At 37.9% G+C, this 18,083-nt stretch overlaps 1 protein-coding gene across 5 annotated transcripts in view; it reads right to left on the reverse strand.

The window, feature by feature from the left end:
• Positions 1-18,083, reverse strand: part of BCAS3 (BCAS3 microtubule associated cell migration factor) — a 1,702,410-nt gene that overhangs the window by 285,301 nt on the left and 1,399,026 nt on the right. The window lies entirely within an intron of this gene.

An 18,083-nucleotide genomic window follows, 5' to 3' on the forward strand; every position in this document is an offset into this window, starting at 1 on the left:
GTGGTCAGTAGCAGATTTAGGCTGTAATAAGTCTTCCACAGCATTTGTGGCCAGTGGCAAGTAGTGTTTTTTTTTTTTTTTTTTAATGTGTATTTGGAGTGAAAATGTAATACAGTGAAAAATGCTCCTTATTTCAGCATCTATGTTATTAAATGTGTGTGTTGTATCCCTCTTCTTTTCACAAGTAAAACACTTTGTAAGAAATATTGTTTATAATTAAATACAGAATATTCTTTAAATGTCTTTTTTTCTGAACAGATGAAGATTTTTTTTAATAATTTTTTTTTTTTAGAGTAACAGTAGTATCAATTCATATATTTTACAAATAATTCTGTAACTTCCAGCAGTTACACAAATAAATCAGTTTAGCACCTAAAAGAGTTTAACTCATAAATGCCCATATATCCCAAAGCATACGCAAAGCCTCAACTTTTTTTTTAGCTTTGGAGTAGGGATGGGTAGGAACCCCTGTCAGTTTTTTCATGTTTTCTATATTCCATCAGGGAGATTTCCCTTCCTATCCTATAGACGTAACAGGATGTAAGAAGGACATCTCTCCGAAGCAAGAAAAAATTGTCCTTGGAACAGGAGTCCCTATTAGAATATTTCCTTTAACCTGTTGTTCCTACAATAACTCTACTGTTTTGATCTTTCATGACCTTCTGTACCGAAGACAATGGTCATCACTGAATCTCTCCAGTAATGGCACAAATATTGATAAAAATCTGACAGATATTTAACACTTGCCTACTCTACCCAAAACTAAATAACAAAAAAGTTTTGGCTTTAAAAAAAATACTTTAATGTGCTCACATTTCCTACAAAGCACATTTTAATGTGCCAGCAGCATCTTAATTCTAAAACAAGTTTCACTGATTATGTTGGTGCTGTTTCTTGCAAGCCGCCATAGAATTATTGAGAACTATGGTGATAGAGAAATCTTTGACACCATAGTAATAAAGTAGTAGGAGATTTGATCCCAAACTTTAGATGATGTGAGATTTGGACTAAATTTAATTAAATTATTGTTGGAAGTTCGGATTTTCAAAAGGCTTCTGAGAGAAGAGACCAAAGGCTGTTTCTGTCTTAGATCTGCTTCTACTGTAGCCTAGGCACACTTATATCAGCTGCCAGTGCCACCAAGGTCCACCCTTCTACCTTATTATCCTTGGTAGAATTTTTAAATGGAACGGCTTAGGCTGGGTTTTAGCCTCATTGTCCTATAATGCAGGACCTCTAGGAGCTTCCAAAACTATTCTGCATAATTATGCATCATTTGCTGCTCTGTAAGGCCCAATTTTCTGAAACATGGCTCAAAAATTCAGAATTTTGGTGGCTCAAATATTTTAAAAATATTTGGCCACACTACAAATGATCAGACTTTCCAGAAGTTTTCTCTGATTTATCTAACTTTATTGGACAAAATAAATGTTGGAAGTCTTTTATCACAGCAGTTAAAACCAAAAGCTGAAACTTCAGAAAGAAAAGCAGTAAGAGAAGTGGTGTACAAGCATTTTTAAAGGAAATATGTGAATGCTAAAATATGCTTTTTTTATAGTAGTGCCTACCATTTGTAAGATATAGCACAAAGATAATTCAAACACATTAGCAGTTATCTCCTAGATACATTACACAGCCTTCCCCATCTATTAAGGACACGCGTGCAAAAAGCCCATGTCACCACTATATAAATACAGATCTGCAAATCATACATTACAAATTCCACCACATATTTATTTATGTCTACTGATCAGTAGAAAGCTTTTTTTTTTGCCTTTCTCTTTGGGGCTGTAGGGAATTGTGGGATGAGCCATTTTGTTTTGATTGCATATGACAATGTTATTATAGCTAATTTGAACTAGTTACCGAAATATTAGGGAAAAAGGAACCAGAAAGAGCTAAAGTCAACATTCTGTATTAATATTTAGTACCAGAAACTGTTTTATTCGTGTCTGCAACACCAAACAGCATGAAGGCTCCATCATTTGGCAGAGATAAAATTGTTTAAACATGAATGTGACTGAAAGAGAGATAAATCCAGAACAAAGGTTTAGGCCAAAATGTCTCAAATTTACTGGGAAACAGATGCCACACAATGCAGGTAGATTTAATGCATTACTTCCAATAAAAAAAGAGACATTTTATAGAGCTTCTACACAGTGTGCTGGGGCACAACAGTAACAATTAGGATTGTTTAAAGTATATTTTAAAATACACAGTGACTTAACAACAGATACAACATAACATGATTACATGCCTTAAATGTATAACATGTCCTATTAAAAAAAAAAAAAAAAAACCTTTTTCCTAGAAGATAATAAATGGACACTAACATCAGCATGCTATATTTTACATTTATGATTAAACAATAATACCAATCTCTTTACAAGCATTTGGTATTAGTAATGTTTTACACGCAAACCAAGAAATCTGATGTCATCCTATGTAAATCATATGCAAAACTTTTAGAAAATATGCTAAGCTGATGAAAGATTCTATTTTTTTTTTTTTTTTTGCCACCATTGGTGACTAAAGTGATTGTTGTCCTAAAAATGGTTGCGACTTGCAAACTATGTCTGGCTTAATTCATCAATATAGTCATACCTGTATAAGTCACTTATTCATTTACCAATCACTCCTGTGTAATGCTAATTTAACCGCTTGCTGACTAGCTGCCATAGTTTTACTGCGGCAGGTCGGCTCTGTCCCGCGAAATGACGTACCTGTATGTTGCTTCATGCGATCGCTAGCGGAGTGCGTGCACGCGCACCCATTGGCCACAGGGGGAGCCCATCAGCGGGTCTGGTGGCCGGGATTGCCAATGGGCACCCAAGATCACTCTCTATGGAGACAGACTGTTCTGTCAGTTATGAACACAGGGATCCTGTGTTCTTCTTATTCAGGAACACAGGTCTCTGTGTTCATGCAGCAAGCCCATTCCCCCAATGTAAGAAAGCACCACCTAGGGACACATTTACCCCCTTGATCGCCCCTGGTGTTAACCCCTTCCCTGCCAGTGTCATTAGTACAGTAACAGTGCATATTTGTAGCACTGATTACTGTAGCAATGTCACTGGTCCCCTCAAAAGTGTAAAAAATGTCAGTTAGGTGTCTGATCTGTCCGCCACAATGTCGCAGTACTCCTAAAAATTGCTGATCGCCGCCATTACTAGTAAAAAAAAAAAAATTATAATAATAAAAATTACATAAATATTTCCCCTAGTTTTCGGACGCAATACCTTTTGCGCAAACCAATCAATATATACTTATTACCAAAAATATGTAGCAGAAAACAAATTGGCCTAAAATGATGAAAAAATTTGATTTTTAATTTTTTTTTATTGAGAATGTTATATAGCAGAAAGAAAAATACATTGTTTTTTTTTTTCTTCATAATTGTTGCCTTTTTTTGTTTATAGCACAAAAATAAAAATCACAGAGGTGATCAAATACCCCCAAAAGAATGTATTTGGGTACAGCGTCACACGACCACGCAATTGTCAGTTAAATTAACGCAGTGCCGTATCGCAAAAAATGGCCTGGTCATTAAGGGGGTAAATCCTTCCGGTCCAGAAGTGGTTAACAAGTAAGAAGTACTATATATTTATTGAGTGTATAGGTAAGCTATTTTTGTGGGAAGAGTTGCTGCTATATTTTATGTTTGCATTTGTTTTAAATTCCTTTAAATTCTATTTCAAGTAAAATATTCATATTAATGCCCCTTTTCACAATTAACTAAATCACAGTGTAATCAAAAGTCTTTATGGGCAAATAGAGGAAGAGATGTTTTAACAAGACACCTAGTTACCAAAAATACAGTAACTGAGCCCACACAGATTTAGCTTGCATTTTTATATAAGAATACATAAAGTATGATACACTGTTTTATATATATATATATATATATATATGTATATCATACAGAATAAATGATAGAATAATATGTCATGTTGTAGATTTAAAATAACACCAAATGAGGACAAAGTTGCATTAGTGTAACTGTTAATGTATGTAGCATCAATATCTTCCACAAAGCTTCAACAAAAAATGAAAAACAAGATCAACAAATACAAGACCATAAAAACTATAGTTACATAGTTAGTGAGGTTGAAAAAAGACATCAGTCCATCCAGTTCAACCTATGATGTGTGTGTGTGTTTGCTTTTAACCGTACATTGTATACCCCTATGCAACAGACCACAATGGGCTATGAAATAATTGCACCGTTGACCAATAAAATTAGTATTGGCTATTTACTTTGTAGCAAACAAACAACACCTCTCTTTGCTTCTGCATTAACTTTAAAATGTTGGGTGTGTCATTCACAGATTGGGGTGTACCATTCACAGATTGGAGTGTACCATTCACAGATTGGGGTGTGCCATTCACAGATTGGGGTGTACCATTCACAGATTCGAGTGTACCATTCACAGATTGGGGTGTGCCATTCACAGATTGGGGTGTGCCATTCACAGATTGGGGTGTACCATTCACAGATTGGAGTGTACCATTCACAGATTGGGGTGTGCCATTCACAGATTGGGGGGTGTACCATTCACAGATTCGAGTGTACCATTCACAGATTGGGGTGTGCCATTCACAGATTGGGGTGTACCATTCACAGATTGGAGTGTACCATTCACAGATTGGGGTGTGCCATTCACAGATTGGGGTGTACCATTCACAGATTTGAGTGTACCATTCACAGATTGGGGTGTGCCATTCACAGATTGGGGTGTGCCATTCACAGATTGGGGTGTACCATTCACAGATTGGGGTGTACCATTCACAGATTGGGGTGTGCCATTCACAGATTGGAGTGTACCATTCACAGATTGGGGTGTACCATTCACAGATTGGGGTGTACCATTCAAAGATTGGGGTGTACCATTCACAGACTGTGGTTGATGCACTAAGCCTCTAGTCTAGGGACATAGTCTGACTGGGTTACATGTTACTCACAATCAGGAGATATGGGCAAAAAGCCTAACATGCACTGAACACCAGATGTGCACAAAAATCTGCCAAGGGTTCATTTGGTAAAAACTGTCATACACGACTAGTCATACACTGACTATACACTGGCAAATATCTCACACAGAATCATGGGTGGTGAGATATCAGTCTTATCATTGCTTTCATGCAATGAAGCCTGCAACAACAGAAGCAGTGTGTACATAGGTTAAAAATGTCCTCCCTTTTCCTCTGTTACAAAAGGGAAGAATTAGCCACATCATACAAAAGATTTGTCAACGAGTTAGAAATCCTCTGTGTCCAAAAACAATTTCTTTCTATCACTGGAAGAGATAATTTTCTACCCCCAGGGAAGGCATACAAGGGTTAGGGTCCCTACTAGACCCGTTTTATTCATGGGTGGCCCTGCAAGCCTGAACCGGGTATCCTAAGGCCTGGCACCCAGGTCAGCTTGCAGCTGTTTTTTTTTTTTTACACTCCCTGAATGCTCCCAGATGACCAGAACAAAATGAGTAGACAGGTCCAAAGGCCCATACATTCACATAAAATGAGAGAGAGAGCAAGCACAACAGGTTCCTGTTAAAGAGACAGGTTTAAATCTTGATTATTCTTCATATTAGATCAGTGTTTATTGAAAAGAGGCAGGGCACAAATACAAATTCATATTAAAGTGATCACTTTATAAAACAACTTATTCAGTTTAAAATAGAAATGAAAGGCAAAAAAAATTGTATATAGAGATATTAAAAAACATTATCAATACCTTTTTTCACTTTTTTTAATAAACAATCACATTCCCGGTGTTTCTTCAGCTACATAAGAGCTGGGGGAGGAGAAACAACAGCTCACTAAGCTTTGCAGTGAAAGGCTGTACAGGGGAGGCATGTCAGGAGATGCCTGATCATTGGAGGAGAGAAGGCTGAGTTCTCAGCACAGCTATAGAACTGACCACAGTGTGCTCTCCTGCCTAGTGTGGTCAGTTTTTTTTATAGGAAAGCGGAGTGACTGGCAGAAACACTAGGGATTTTACACAAAGGAATCTATACAAAGAGAACATGATACTGTTTTATACAAGTCCATGCTACAGCAGGCACATATCAGGAATATGTTATATTGGTGTAACAAACACTTAAAATTTTGATGTATGCTATTCTCACAAGTTTATGTTTCAACTTTGATTCTTTTTATTTTTTTACAAGAATTCAGCTGATGTAATTTTATAATGTGTTTCCTTAGTACTTATTAGCAGATCAAAGTTACATTAAAAACTTGCAAAACTAACATTTCAAAGCAACCTATTTGCTTTAAAATAATGATAACAACATGAAATATAGAAAGAGAGATATAAAAAAATATAGTATATATATATATATATATATATATCTATCAAAAAGACAAGAGAAGGGCGCACCGACCTAGTGCAATACCATAAAATATTTATTGACAAATTGTTAAAACAACATATATTCTACTCACAAGAGTACGCTATATAGAAGCGAAAAAGAGAGTCCCTTCAGCTGTCCAGAGACCAAACTTAAAGGTGTCCATATGGCTAACGCATTTCGAGGGAGAACCCTCTTCCTCAGAGCCGTGATTCAGAATGACCAGTTAGATCTATATATACTATACTGCCCAGTTAGGTCTATACCCATCACCCCGAAAGGGCAGCAAGACCTTTGATGCTTATGATTGGCCGATAGCGGCGTTCCCAGAACCATCTACAGCTGTTTCATGCTTTTAATACCACCACATTTGTGAGTATATTTTTTTGGCTAATATTTAAACCTTTTAAAATGGGCTTCACTATCTTTGGTATATATTTTTTTGCCATTTATCCTTTGGAGCCATTCAGGACCACCATATCATAAGGATATCCATCGAAGCCCTCTTTTACACCAAGAAGAAGATCTGGTGCACAAACCATCTACTCATCCACAAGGCTTTCTTGACCCTTGTTAGGATCCATTCATTTTGGTGAATAGGGTTCCTGGAGGGGCACAAGTCACCTGGAGCACGAATGATTCCATGTTTGCACTGGAGCACCTTTTTGCACTTTATTGATTGATTATTTATTTGGACACTGTAGTGCAATATGATTTATTGATTGAACTTTTCTATTATTTTATGGACACAATTTTAATATTTTTTGGAGAGGATATATGCACTTTATTTTTTAACCTTCCACCATATAGTTAATTTATCATGTTTCTATGCAAGCGCTGTGTTATTTTGTTTTAATATGATACAGCCTATGCCTCTCTGGCCTACATGCACTTTTTGAGCGCAGGGGATATTTACTTGTCTTTTATATATATATATATATATATATATATATATATATATATATATATATATATATATATATATATGTATATATATATATATGTGTGTGTGTGTGTACTAGTTCACTTTGCTCCCCAATACTATAAATGGGGCACAAAATGCTTATGACACTACATTTTAGGTAAGATGGCAAGTACACTGCCAGCACTGTTGTGATTGCATACCTTTCACGTGATGCTTAGGGCTAGTGTTAGTGGTTTTGTGGTTAGGCCTAGGTTATAGTTATAGATACATAAAGTTTAAGAGTCAATAAGGGACTGTTACTTTTTCTGCTTGATTTACCTATTTCTCATGTGTGATAAGTGCATAACAAATGCAAAAAAAGGTATGTGTGCCAAAAATATGTTCATTATTGTATCTGACTCCAAAACGCCAGTGCAAAACACAAAGGGGCTGATTTACTAAAATATGCTATTCACTTTGCAAAGGAAGTTGCACTTTGCAAAGGGAATTTCTCCCCAGAACTTAGTGAATTGCACCAAATTGGGGAAAATTCCCTTGCAAAGTGAACAGCCTATTTGCCTTTAGTAACTCAACCCCAAAGGTGCCAATTTTCAGGAGCCCCAAGAGATAGGTAGGGAGGTGATAAAAAAAAGCTATTAGAACTAATGTCAATAAATCATAGAAATATACTGTATTAGTTTTTTTTTTTTTTTTTTTATAAGGAAAAGCCACATATTACCTTTGTTATCTATTTTTGCAATATTCCCTAAATAAAAATAATTGTCAACACTTTGGCTATAAATACACAGTACTGTATACATATGCACGTGTATAATTTATTCTGACTGCTTAGTGTATCCTCCCAAAATAGCGTTATTGAATGTCATCTATTAAAAAACAGAGCTACAACTGGGGAAACCTTACACATCCTGCCTTCCTTGTTTACTGAGTGATACAAAAATTTTAGTGGGCTCCCTCGCCAGTTATTAGTCTCTGTAATGTAACATAACAGATAGTTTGCAAATCCTTTTAGGCATTCTCCCTCTTACTGGAAAGATCATCATTTTTTATTTCAAAGTAGATTTAATAAAGAAAAGGAGAGCTGCTAAAGTAATACGTGAGGCTTTGACATTAAGCAGTGCAACCCTGCAGAGTCGGCAAGAACAGGGTCTCTAATCTCCAGTGATTTATAGTGGGTTCTTCCTTCATCTCTGCTCTTGGGGAGGGCTAAAAAGTTTGGAGACAGGCTGGCGTCCCCCTTGCTATACACCGCCAACTCCTGCTGGCCAGTCTGCACGCTAAAACCTTTAACCAGTTTGCTGCTGAGTGGTACTCCTTAAAAATCCAACTTACATTAATTTTCAGAGATTAGAGGAAACACAGTGAGCAAAAAAAACTGGTTTAATTGTGGGAAGTAATACAACTTCAGATGTTACCAGTGTTAAGAGATAACATATGGAGGAAAAAAAAAGAAATCACTGGCGTTTGCACAATATAATGGGAAAGGCAATGTCCTGGCATAGTTGCAACAATTGTAAGACCAAAGAGTTGCTCTTAAAATATTCTATTTAAAGAGCAGAAGAAGAAGTTGACCTTAAACTTAAACCTTGAACTGCCTATAGATTAAAGAAAAATAGATAACTCAGTGAAGTGCTATGTTTGAAGATTATCAGGTATCTTCACACCACTGGAGATGAGAGCAAGACACTTATAACTCTTTCTGACTTAATAAATCAATGCTAATCTATTAAACAATGATAAGACAAGGTCTGTTGATTAACCTGTATTTCTGTGTGCTCTAAAATACCCTGGGAGATGGATTGTGCTTTATGTGATTGCCATTATTTTGGTGGGTAGAAAAGGGTAATATTCTGACTGCTTCTTTTGTTTTAACAAGTAGAAGTTGAGGTGACTGCCTATTATTTTCTTTTCACTGCAGAGATATAAGTGATACAGCATTAAAAGGAAGACAGAAGAGCGCCTCTAAATGTAATATTTTAATGTACATAAATGAAGCAATCAGCCAAATAAAAACTCACATTGGGTACAGAAATAAAGGCTCATTTAAGAGTGACAATCCAGCAGTGGGGAGATGCATGCGTCCAGTCCAGAGGGTTTAACGCGTTTCATTCTGCTGCCCACCTAGCATTCACCAGGAATTACTCCATCCTCGCTGGTGAGTACACGCTACGCCGCGGCTTTAAACCTTCTGGACTGGATGCATGGATCTCCCCGCTGCTGGATTCTCACCCTTAGATGAGCCTTTATTTCTGTACCCCATGTGAATTTTTGGCTGATTGCTCCATTTATGTACATTAAAATATTACACTTAGAGGCGCTCATCTGTCTTCCTTTTAATGCTGTATCTAGAGTCGGCTTCACTCCAGAGGACAGCTGTGCCCTAGTGTATACTGACCATTCACAGCCTGTCTTATAAGTCGCCCTGATTTTAAACGAACATTGTAATGGACTTTATACCTCTGACACTATAATTTTTTATATCTTGAGCGCTAACATTTTATTTCTGATAAGTAATACAGCAAGTGTAATAGCAGCATTATAAATCTACCTTCATAGCCAAGATAAGCCAATATGAGACGAGTAATGGATGCTCAAAATATCAGTACTAGCATGAATGGCTGTCATAGTAAAATGGTGTATGTTTTGTAATACAAATATAATTGTTGTTTTATTAAAAAAAGATACTTGTTTTGTACTACATATGACACATCATATTGTTGGGGATTCAGTATATACTTTTGTGTATTTTTGCAATAAATGTAGGTTAATTGTAATTTTCTTGAGATGATATGTTACTCCTGTGAGACATATATCAAACATTTTTATTGTCTCTTTTATTATTATTATTATTATTATTGTTATTAATATTATTATTATGATACATCAATATAGTGTCATTAACTCCTTACAATTTTATTGATATAAGGAGTAGAAAAATGAGGTAAGAAGTAAGTTAACTGTAAATAAATTGTAAGATGGGTAAGCAATGATGGATCAATAACTGAAGAAAATAATTTAGCTCAGATTGCATGTGTGTCTGGAGAGGTGGGTGCTAAGAGAGTGTCTGAACCTTTCAAGGGTTGTAGAGTGGAGAACGGTATGTGGGTGAGAAATGTAGAGAAGGGGAGCAGTAGATGAGAAGTGCTGGAAGTGGGAAAGTAAAGTAGAAGAGGACATGTTCATGTGTGCATGAGTGTACATTGCAATTTGTGTAAAGAAATCAAAGCAAGCAACTTGATCACTTATAGCAGCAAAAGTGCAGTTGAAATGCATCTGCCACCAGTCGCAATTGAAAGAATCACTTTTTTTTTTGGGATATGGTATCTATGTTGATGCTTTTAGTGTTTTGTTATTTTATTCTTTTTTTCTTGCAAAATTACAAAATTTTAATATTTTAATTCCAAAAAGGTCTGAAAAATGTCTGTAGTTTTCATCTCCAAAACATGACACTGAGATGCTATACAGACTCACAAGAATCCTTTTCACAGTTCACAGGTCTATGGTAAACATACCTTATCAGGTTCTACACACTTAGCTGACAACACCTTGGAATGTAAATCACCCATTTCAATACAAGCGTGATTTTATTTTGCACTTAATCAAAGTCAATTAAGTCTCCTAAATTATTTACTCAAAGTTTAATATATCCTAATTAAACTTAGGATCCTGTAGAATGTCAGCAGTTATCTGTTCCAATTCTCTGCATATTTTCCAAATAAATAATAATGATGGAGCGTTATGCAGCCTCCCTAGTCTCTTGTGCAACTACCACTGGAGAGGGAACAAAACCCTTAATTTACTTCTAAGATCTATTTCAGAGGGATTTAATGCAACATAGAAATCAAATTTAAAAATGTATATATAGAGTATAAAGGGGAAACTGTGTGAATTAACCCACAGTAACCAATCTAAGACCAGGTTTCAAGCAAGTACGACCCCCCATGTATGTCTATAGGCAATCTAAGACTAGTGATCTATGGGGCAGTTTGTTTTTTTTTTATAAGATTTTATATTCTTAAAAGATCTTTTCTGTTGGATTTGTTTTGCAGTCTAAACCTCTTTTGGGGAGGTTTACCCTAAGCAAGTGACCATTTTAACTAAAATAAGAAATAAAGGAGTAGGGGCATGGTTTGCTGATGATGAAATAGGACGTGTGGATCACTGCCGTGTCCTACTTCGGCTCTCCACACACCATATAGGGCACTCAGGAATCTCTTAGTGGGTGAGATGGGGAGAAAGAAAGCAGTTAAAGCCACTGGCACACTCTCCAAACAGAAACAGGTGTGATCTGCTCCCTCTTCGCCAAGAGCCGCCTCTCTATCTCAGCAGACCGGGCAGACATGGCGGTGGCCATGCAGTTTGCATACCAGTTCATTGTCTACCACATTGCAGCCCAGCTCCACACTAAGGCTCCCTCAGTGCCTACACCACTGCAGAACTTTGCTTCACTACAGCTGCCTTGCTTCGTTGCCTTGGCTCCTGATACCATAGCAGCAGCCTCCTCATAGGGTTATGTAGACCTTTCAGAAGGACAGAAGGTGACTGGGAAACTGGATTTCTTCCCTCCTTCACCAGCATCCTCTCCCTGTGCTCCTTCTCTGGGACCCATAGAATGGGAAGGGACTCTCTACATTTCGAGCCTATATGCAGTTGCTATGATCCACCCCTCGGCCGCTATATCTCCCTCCAAGGAGTCCCCAGCACAGCCGCCCTCAGTATCGACCATACAGCCATTAGGGAGCCCTGTACTTAGATCTCAGGGTAACCTGAGATCTCCTGCCGTGGTCTCAGACATATGGGATGACTGGGACCTAAAAACTTACATTTGGTCCCTGCCTACTTGGTCGGACTTAGAGCACTATGTCTCCAGACTAGATATTACTTACAAAAAAAATTTCAGTCTCAATAAAACTAATTTCACCCAGGTGGACTCAAAGGTTAAATACATTTTGTCTACTGTTCAGTCACAGGTTTACCCTAACCAAGTGACCATTGTAGCTAAAATAAGAAATAAAGGAGTGGAGGCATGGTTTGCCTATTGATGAAATAGGAAGTGTGGATCACTGGCTTGTCCTACTCCGACTCTCCACACACCATATACCACCATACACCAGGTTGAGCTACATGACAAAGTTCACATCTAAAAGCAGTAAAGGGTCTGGGTAGTAGCGTCCAGGGTGTCCTTCCGATTCAGCTGCAGAGCTGCTGCTGTAGGGGACGGGGGGCGATCTCCTGTTGGGAGGCAGGGGACGTGCTGATCCTCAGCTATGACATCACTTCCTGGAGGCACAGTAGGGATATGCTCTATCACCGCTGAGGATCAGCACGTCCCCTGCCTCCCAACAGGAGATCGCCGCTCGTCCCCTACAGCACCAGCTCTGCAGCTGAATCGGAAGGACACCCTGGATGCTACTACCCAGACCCTTTACTGCTTTTAGATGCCTGCTTTTAACGCATCTTTGTGAGTAATACTCTTTTACATGATATTAAAACACTTGCATTGCTACACTTAGATCGGCGCTTGGTTTTCTCTTCTCTCTTTTTGGATCCATACAGGGTTACTTCACCCTCCACAGCCTGCAGCCATCAAAGTGTCCTAGCAATTCCACTGGACTGTGTTATTTGCCTTTGTCCATATCTAAGACTACTGTAGCAGCCTGTGCAGTCCGATTGCGCCGATCTCTCCCCCTCTCCTTACTCAAGTTACATGACAAAGTTCTACATGATAACACTGTGCAGAATCAAAACCTCATCTATCACCTAGATGACCTGGAAAATCTGAACTGGAGAAATAATAGCCAAGTACGGGGACTCCCTTAGTCAGTACTTCCAAAAGATTTACCCTCAGCTCTCATTCCCATTTTCGACCACTTGTTCAAAAAGTCGAAGGAATCTCCCACTGAAATAAAAAAAGAGCCCATGCCACCTATGACCCCAGATCCTACAACAGTTCCTGACCACTGGATGTTCTATAGTGCATGCATTTCTTTAAAGTGAAAAAAGCTATTAAGGCTGCTGCTAGATAACAAGACAAAATCTGTTTTAATAAGACACCAATCATGCTACTCCCAGATCTTTCTTGCCAAACACTTTCTTTGCATAGAGCCCTGAAACCAGTGCTGGAATAGCTACAAGCAAACAAATTAAGGTGATTTCCCGAGTAAGGATACAGAGAGAAAATCTTTCCCACTCAATTAAACATTTTTTTTCTATTGGAGTCTACTGTCTCACTGTCCATCGTTACTTGGACAAAAAGCGAGGGAAATCTGAAACATCTCTAGTCAACCAAAACTAAAAAATATTTGGGCAAGAAATCTACTTTAACCCTTGTACAGGTCTGAGTACTTTTATGATATTCAGTAATAGTTTACATTTTCATAAATATTACAAAGGTATTTTTAAGTCTGTTTAAGAATAATCTGCCTAACAATGAGAACTGAACTACCTATAGGAAGATATGAAATGACAACTACTAAATTAGATAGTTACTATCTGTAAGTACCTATATATCATTGTAAACTGTAGAATACAAAGCACAGAAAGGGATAAGCATGTCTTTAAAGCTTTAAATGCATGGAATGTGTAAAATAATCACATTCCACTCAATGACTAGAAGCTAGAAGCAACATCATTCCACATCTAATTTCACATCTAATTCCATTACATCAATTTCAAAATGGTGCCAGGCTGAACCACATATTCGTCAGGACTAATTAAGAGACAGTTTTCTGTCTTCTTCAAAAGAATAAAATGTCAAGAAGCACCACCCAACTCTCTTTCCGGCTGTTTCCTGTAACATTTCTAGAAATTCTGGCACTGTTCATGGATTGTAACCAGATGGTTGAAAGACATGCCATAATAGCTTCATATTGGGAAGAAATAAGACAAGAACTGAGAATGAGATCACTATAGGATCATATATATATAATAAAAAAAAAAAATCTGAATCAAAAGGAAACATAAGGATGTAGCAACCAAAAGGAGGGTATGTAAGATGTTCACACAAACAGGTAAAATTACGTCTGCCATTTGGCTAACTGCTGTAGACAACACAGCAACTAACCTTAACTTTTATGAAAAAAAGCTCTTTCAAATGAGCCACATCTCTAATCATAGAATGCTAGAGTCAAAATGCACAGACCACAGGGCTTTTGAGGTATCACAGACACTATTGCATACTTTTTCATAAAAAATCCCTTTATTTGTACACAGTTTAAAAACTATCATTATAAAACAATTACAAGACTAGAGCAAATGAAGACCTCAAAATGCACATATATCTATCATCCACTGGACTGAAGCACTAATGTATTAAATATAAGATACAGGTTTCATTGTACTCTATTGTAATTTTGCTATATCAGTTAACATTGTTATTGTCTAAATGTTATAATGTTCACATTTTCATATTCTTGAAATTGTATTTCATTTTCTTCAATAAACTTTTTGGAAAAAAAATAAATATAAGGAAAGGGGGGGGGGGGGAGAATGACACCACTTCATAGCCAAGTCTTATACACTCCTATGTGGGTTGTAACACATTTTGTCAGCATTTCCCTAATTCTGAATCAGAAGCTTAGAGGGTCATTTTGCTCTACAATAAACAGCAGTTTATATAAAACATATAATACATACTTCTTGCTGTGGGCTGTAAACAATTCCCTTTAAAAATCAAATGTTTGGGACCATAAGAAAATATCAGAAGGGTAGAAAAGAATATTCTTCTCAGGGTAAAATATATGCCACATGTGCATCCTGAGCCAAGGTGGTGTGTTGAAGAGGAATCCCACATCCCCGCATTACCCCTGCTTTGTTATCCAGTCGCCAGCATTATGGCAGTATGAGGCCAGGTGTGGCTACTTTAGTGGGTATTTATGCATGGTGGGGAGAGGTATAATTCCTTTTCTCACTCACGGTGCACCAGCAGGCCACCACCCGGGCTAACCATGCCCATGTGCTATATATTTCACCCATAGAGGTACACTATTTTCTACCCTTATGATATTTTTTAATGGCCCCATAATATTTAAAGGGAGTTGTTTACAGACCGTATGTTTCTTTTCCTCTCTCTAATTAATCAGATTAAACCATTAATTGCTGAGGATTGGGCTGGCTTGGCTTAAGTCCTCTGACTAAACACATATAACAAGGAATGTTTGCTCAATTTAAATCATCCCAAGTAAGGGAAAACAAGAGCTTCAATGTGCTTAATATAATAAAGTACATTTCTTATAAATATAAATATATATTTGATAATATTTTACTAGTTACTGGGATTATTGGAATTTACTTGATGGCTTTTCTGATACCATTTAGAATACAAAGAACACACCTGTTAAGAAAGGATTACATAAGTTCAGAAAACTCTCAGACGTCATCCATGTAATGTGCAGAATGTTACCTCTTCCTACACCTCTGGAGAGGACTGATACCCTTTGGATGTATAGTTTTAGGTGAGGTGGTGGTGGGCCATTGCACAGCAAAAGGTGTGTATTATATATTTATATTTATACTGGTGTTATATTAATTTATTGTGTACATTTCTATTGTAGAGCAAAGTGACCCTCTAAGCTGCTGATGAAGCACTACTCCCAAGGGAGCTGCTGAAGACAGGTTCCCCTGGGTTACCATTAGCAACAACAGAACATTAAGACATGTTTCCAAGTGATTTTACCTCAGACAAGGACCAGTCCAGTTTCTTTGGTTTTTAGGTTTTATTACGAACTTGGATAGGAGAAGGGATGAGTGGGATACTCCAACAGAACTAAACTATGCACAATAAGCAGGACGATCTGATAAATGCTGATTAACGCTGGTTGAATGCTGATTAACGCTGGTTAAATGCTGATTAACGCTGTTTGAGCTAGTCACGGCTAGGCCGCTTGCTGTACTTCACATTTGACTGTGAAAGAGTCCTAATAGCTTCCTAAGGCACTCCTTTCCTGAGGTAGCTGACTTTAATAGCAGACTGCACTGCTGAGCGAACTCAGGGCCCTTCCTGGCGCCCCCTTTAACCCCTAATCTTCAGGGCTTCACAACCTGGCACCCCCTTTACTACAACACACTGGTTTTGCTGGCTCCTTGATCCCCTTGACCTCTCTGGAGTGGTCCCCTCTCCTAGGCAGACCCCTGGGCAGGTGCTTAAGTGCTCACAATACTGTTTTTCCAGAAGAATTCTGCCCAGCAGCTCCACTTGGTCAGCACACACTGGTTCCTCTGCAGCACAGCTCAACCCCTGGTCCCTAAGCCGACTGCCTGGACCCCCTTCCTCAGCAACAGGAGGAGAGACAGCCATCACCCTCCTCCTGGGACCTGGCTTCCTGCCCAATGACACTCTGTCACATTCTCCCCTCAGATTTATTTCCAACCCCAGGATGCATTTCAGCAATGCCCACTCACTGGGACAGTCATAAACCCTGGTGTGCTATTTGCTAGGTTTCCTCCACTGCCCAACAAGGTCCCTCATTGTATACAATGGGGAGACTCCCCAGACTCAACAGAACACATCTGAAAACATGTGACAGGCTAACTGACAGATCAGACCCTCCTGATAAGCAAAACAGGGTCACAAATATATTTTACCTAGCACCTACCTAGGAGGGTGATGCTCTAGTTACTGGGATTATTGGCATTTACTTGATGTTTTTTCTAATACCATTTAGAATACCAAGAACACACCTGTTAAGAAAGGATTACATATGTTTAGAAAACTCTGAGACATCATCCATGTAATGTGCAGAATGTTACATCTTCCGACACCTCCGGAGAGGACTGATACCCTTTGGATGTATAGTTTTAGGTGAGGGGGTGTTGGGGCATTGCACAGCAAAAGGTGTGTATTATATGTTTTTATTTAATCTGTTGTTATATTAATTAAATGTGTACATTTCTATTGTAGAGCAAAGTGACCCTCTAAGCTCCTGATGAAGCAGAATGTTCAGATTCCAGGAAACGCGTTGAGCTGACAATGTCTGTCACAATCAATATAGGAGTGTATAAGTGTTGGTTATCAGGGATGTAATTTTTCCCCCCTTTTCCGTATATTTCACACATTAGTGCTCCAGTCCAGTGGGTGATAGAAATATGTGCATTTTGGGGCCTTAATTTGCTTTTGTCTTGTCTTGTTTTATACTGATGATCTTTAAACTTTATACAAATAAATTGATTTTTTTCTATAAAAAAGTATGCGATAGTGCCTGTGGTGCTTTAAAAGTCCTGTCTTCTGTACATTTTGACTCTAGTATTCTAATTTTAACTCTTGATAATATGAATAAGCACCATTTTGTCTGGATTATGGCTTCTAACACCACTATGACAGCTTTTACTGACTTATTTGGCTGGCTACAGATAAAAAATATTTTTGGAAAGATTTATAAAGTGTATTTGATCATTTATAGAATATACAACTAATATTCTATATTGAATATTTCATACATAATGATACAAAGTGAGCCCAGTAAATGCTTAAAAAAATAGTAGTCTAAAATACACGCTAAAAACTTCTTTCTTGGCCTGCTATTAGTGAATTCACTTCAATGCCTGACCTAAACATTACCTCTCAACCCCCCCCCCCCTGGAGGTCTTACCCCTTACACATTTTTATATCTGCTGGATTTTCCTTTTAAGAGGACCCTCTCTCTTATCTACATCCCCTTGACTGCTCCCTTGGAGGAAGAAATGCTAACTTCACATTATCCTATAAACAATGTGATTGCATATTACCAGCAGGCAGAATGTAATATACTCATGGACATCATGTTATTGTGCTTCAACAGAGATAACTGTTATTTTGTGTGGGTAGG

This window comes from Pelophylax lessonae (assembly GCF_965119305.1).
Source record: "Pelophylax lessonae genome assembly, chromosome: 2".
NCBI lineage: Eukaryota > Metazoa > Chordata > Amphibia > Anura > Ranidae > Pelophylax > Pelophylax lessonae.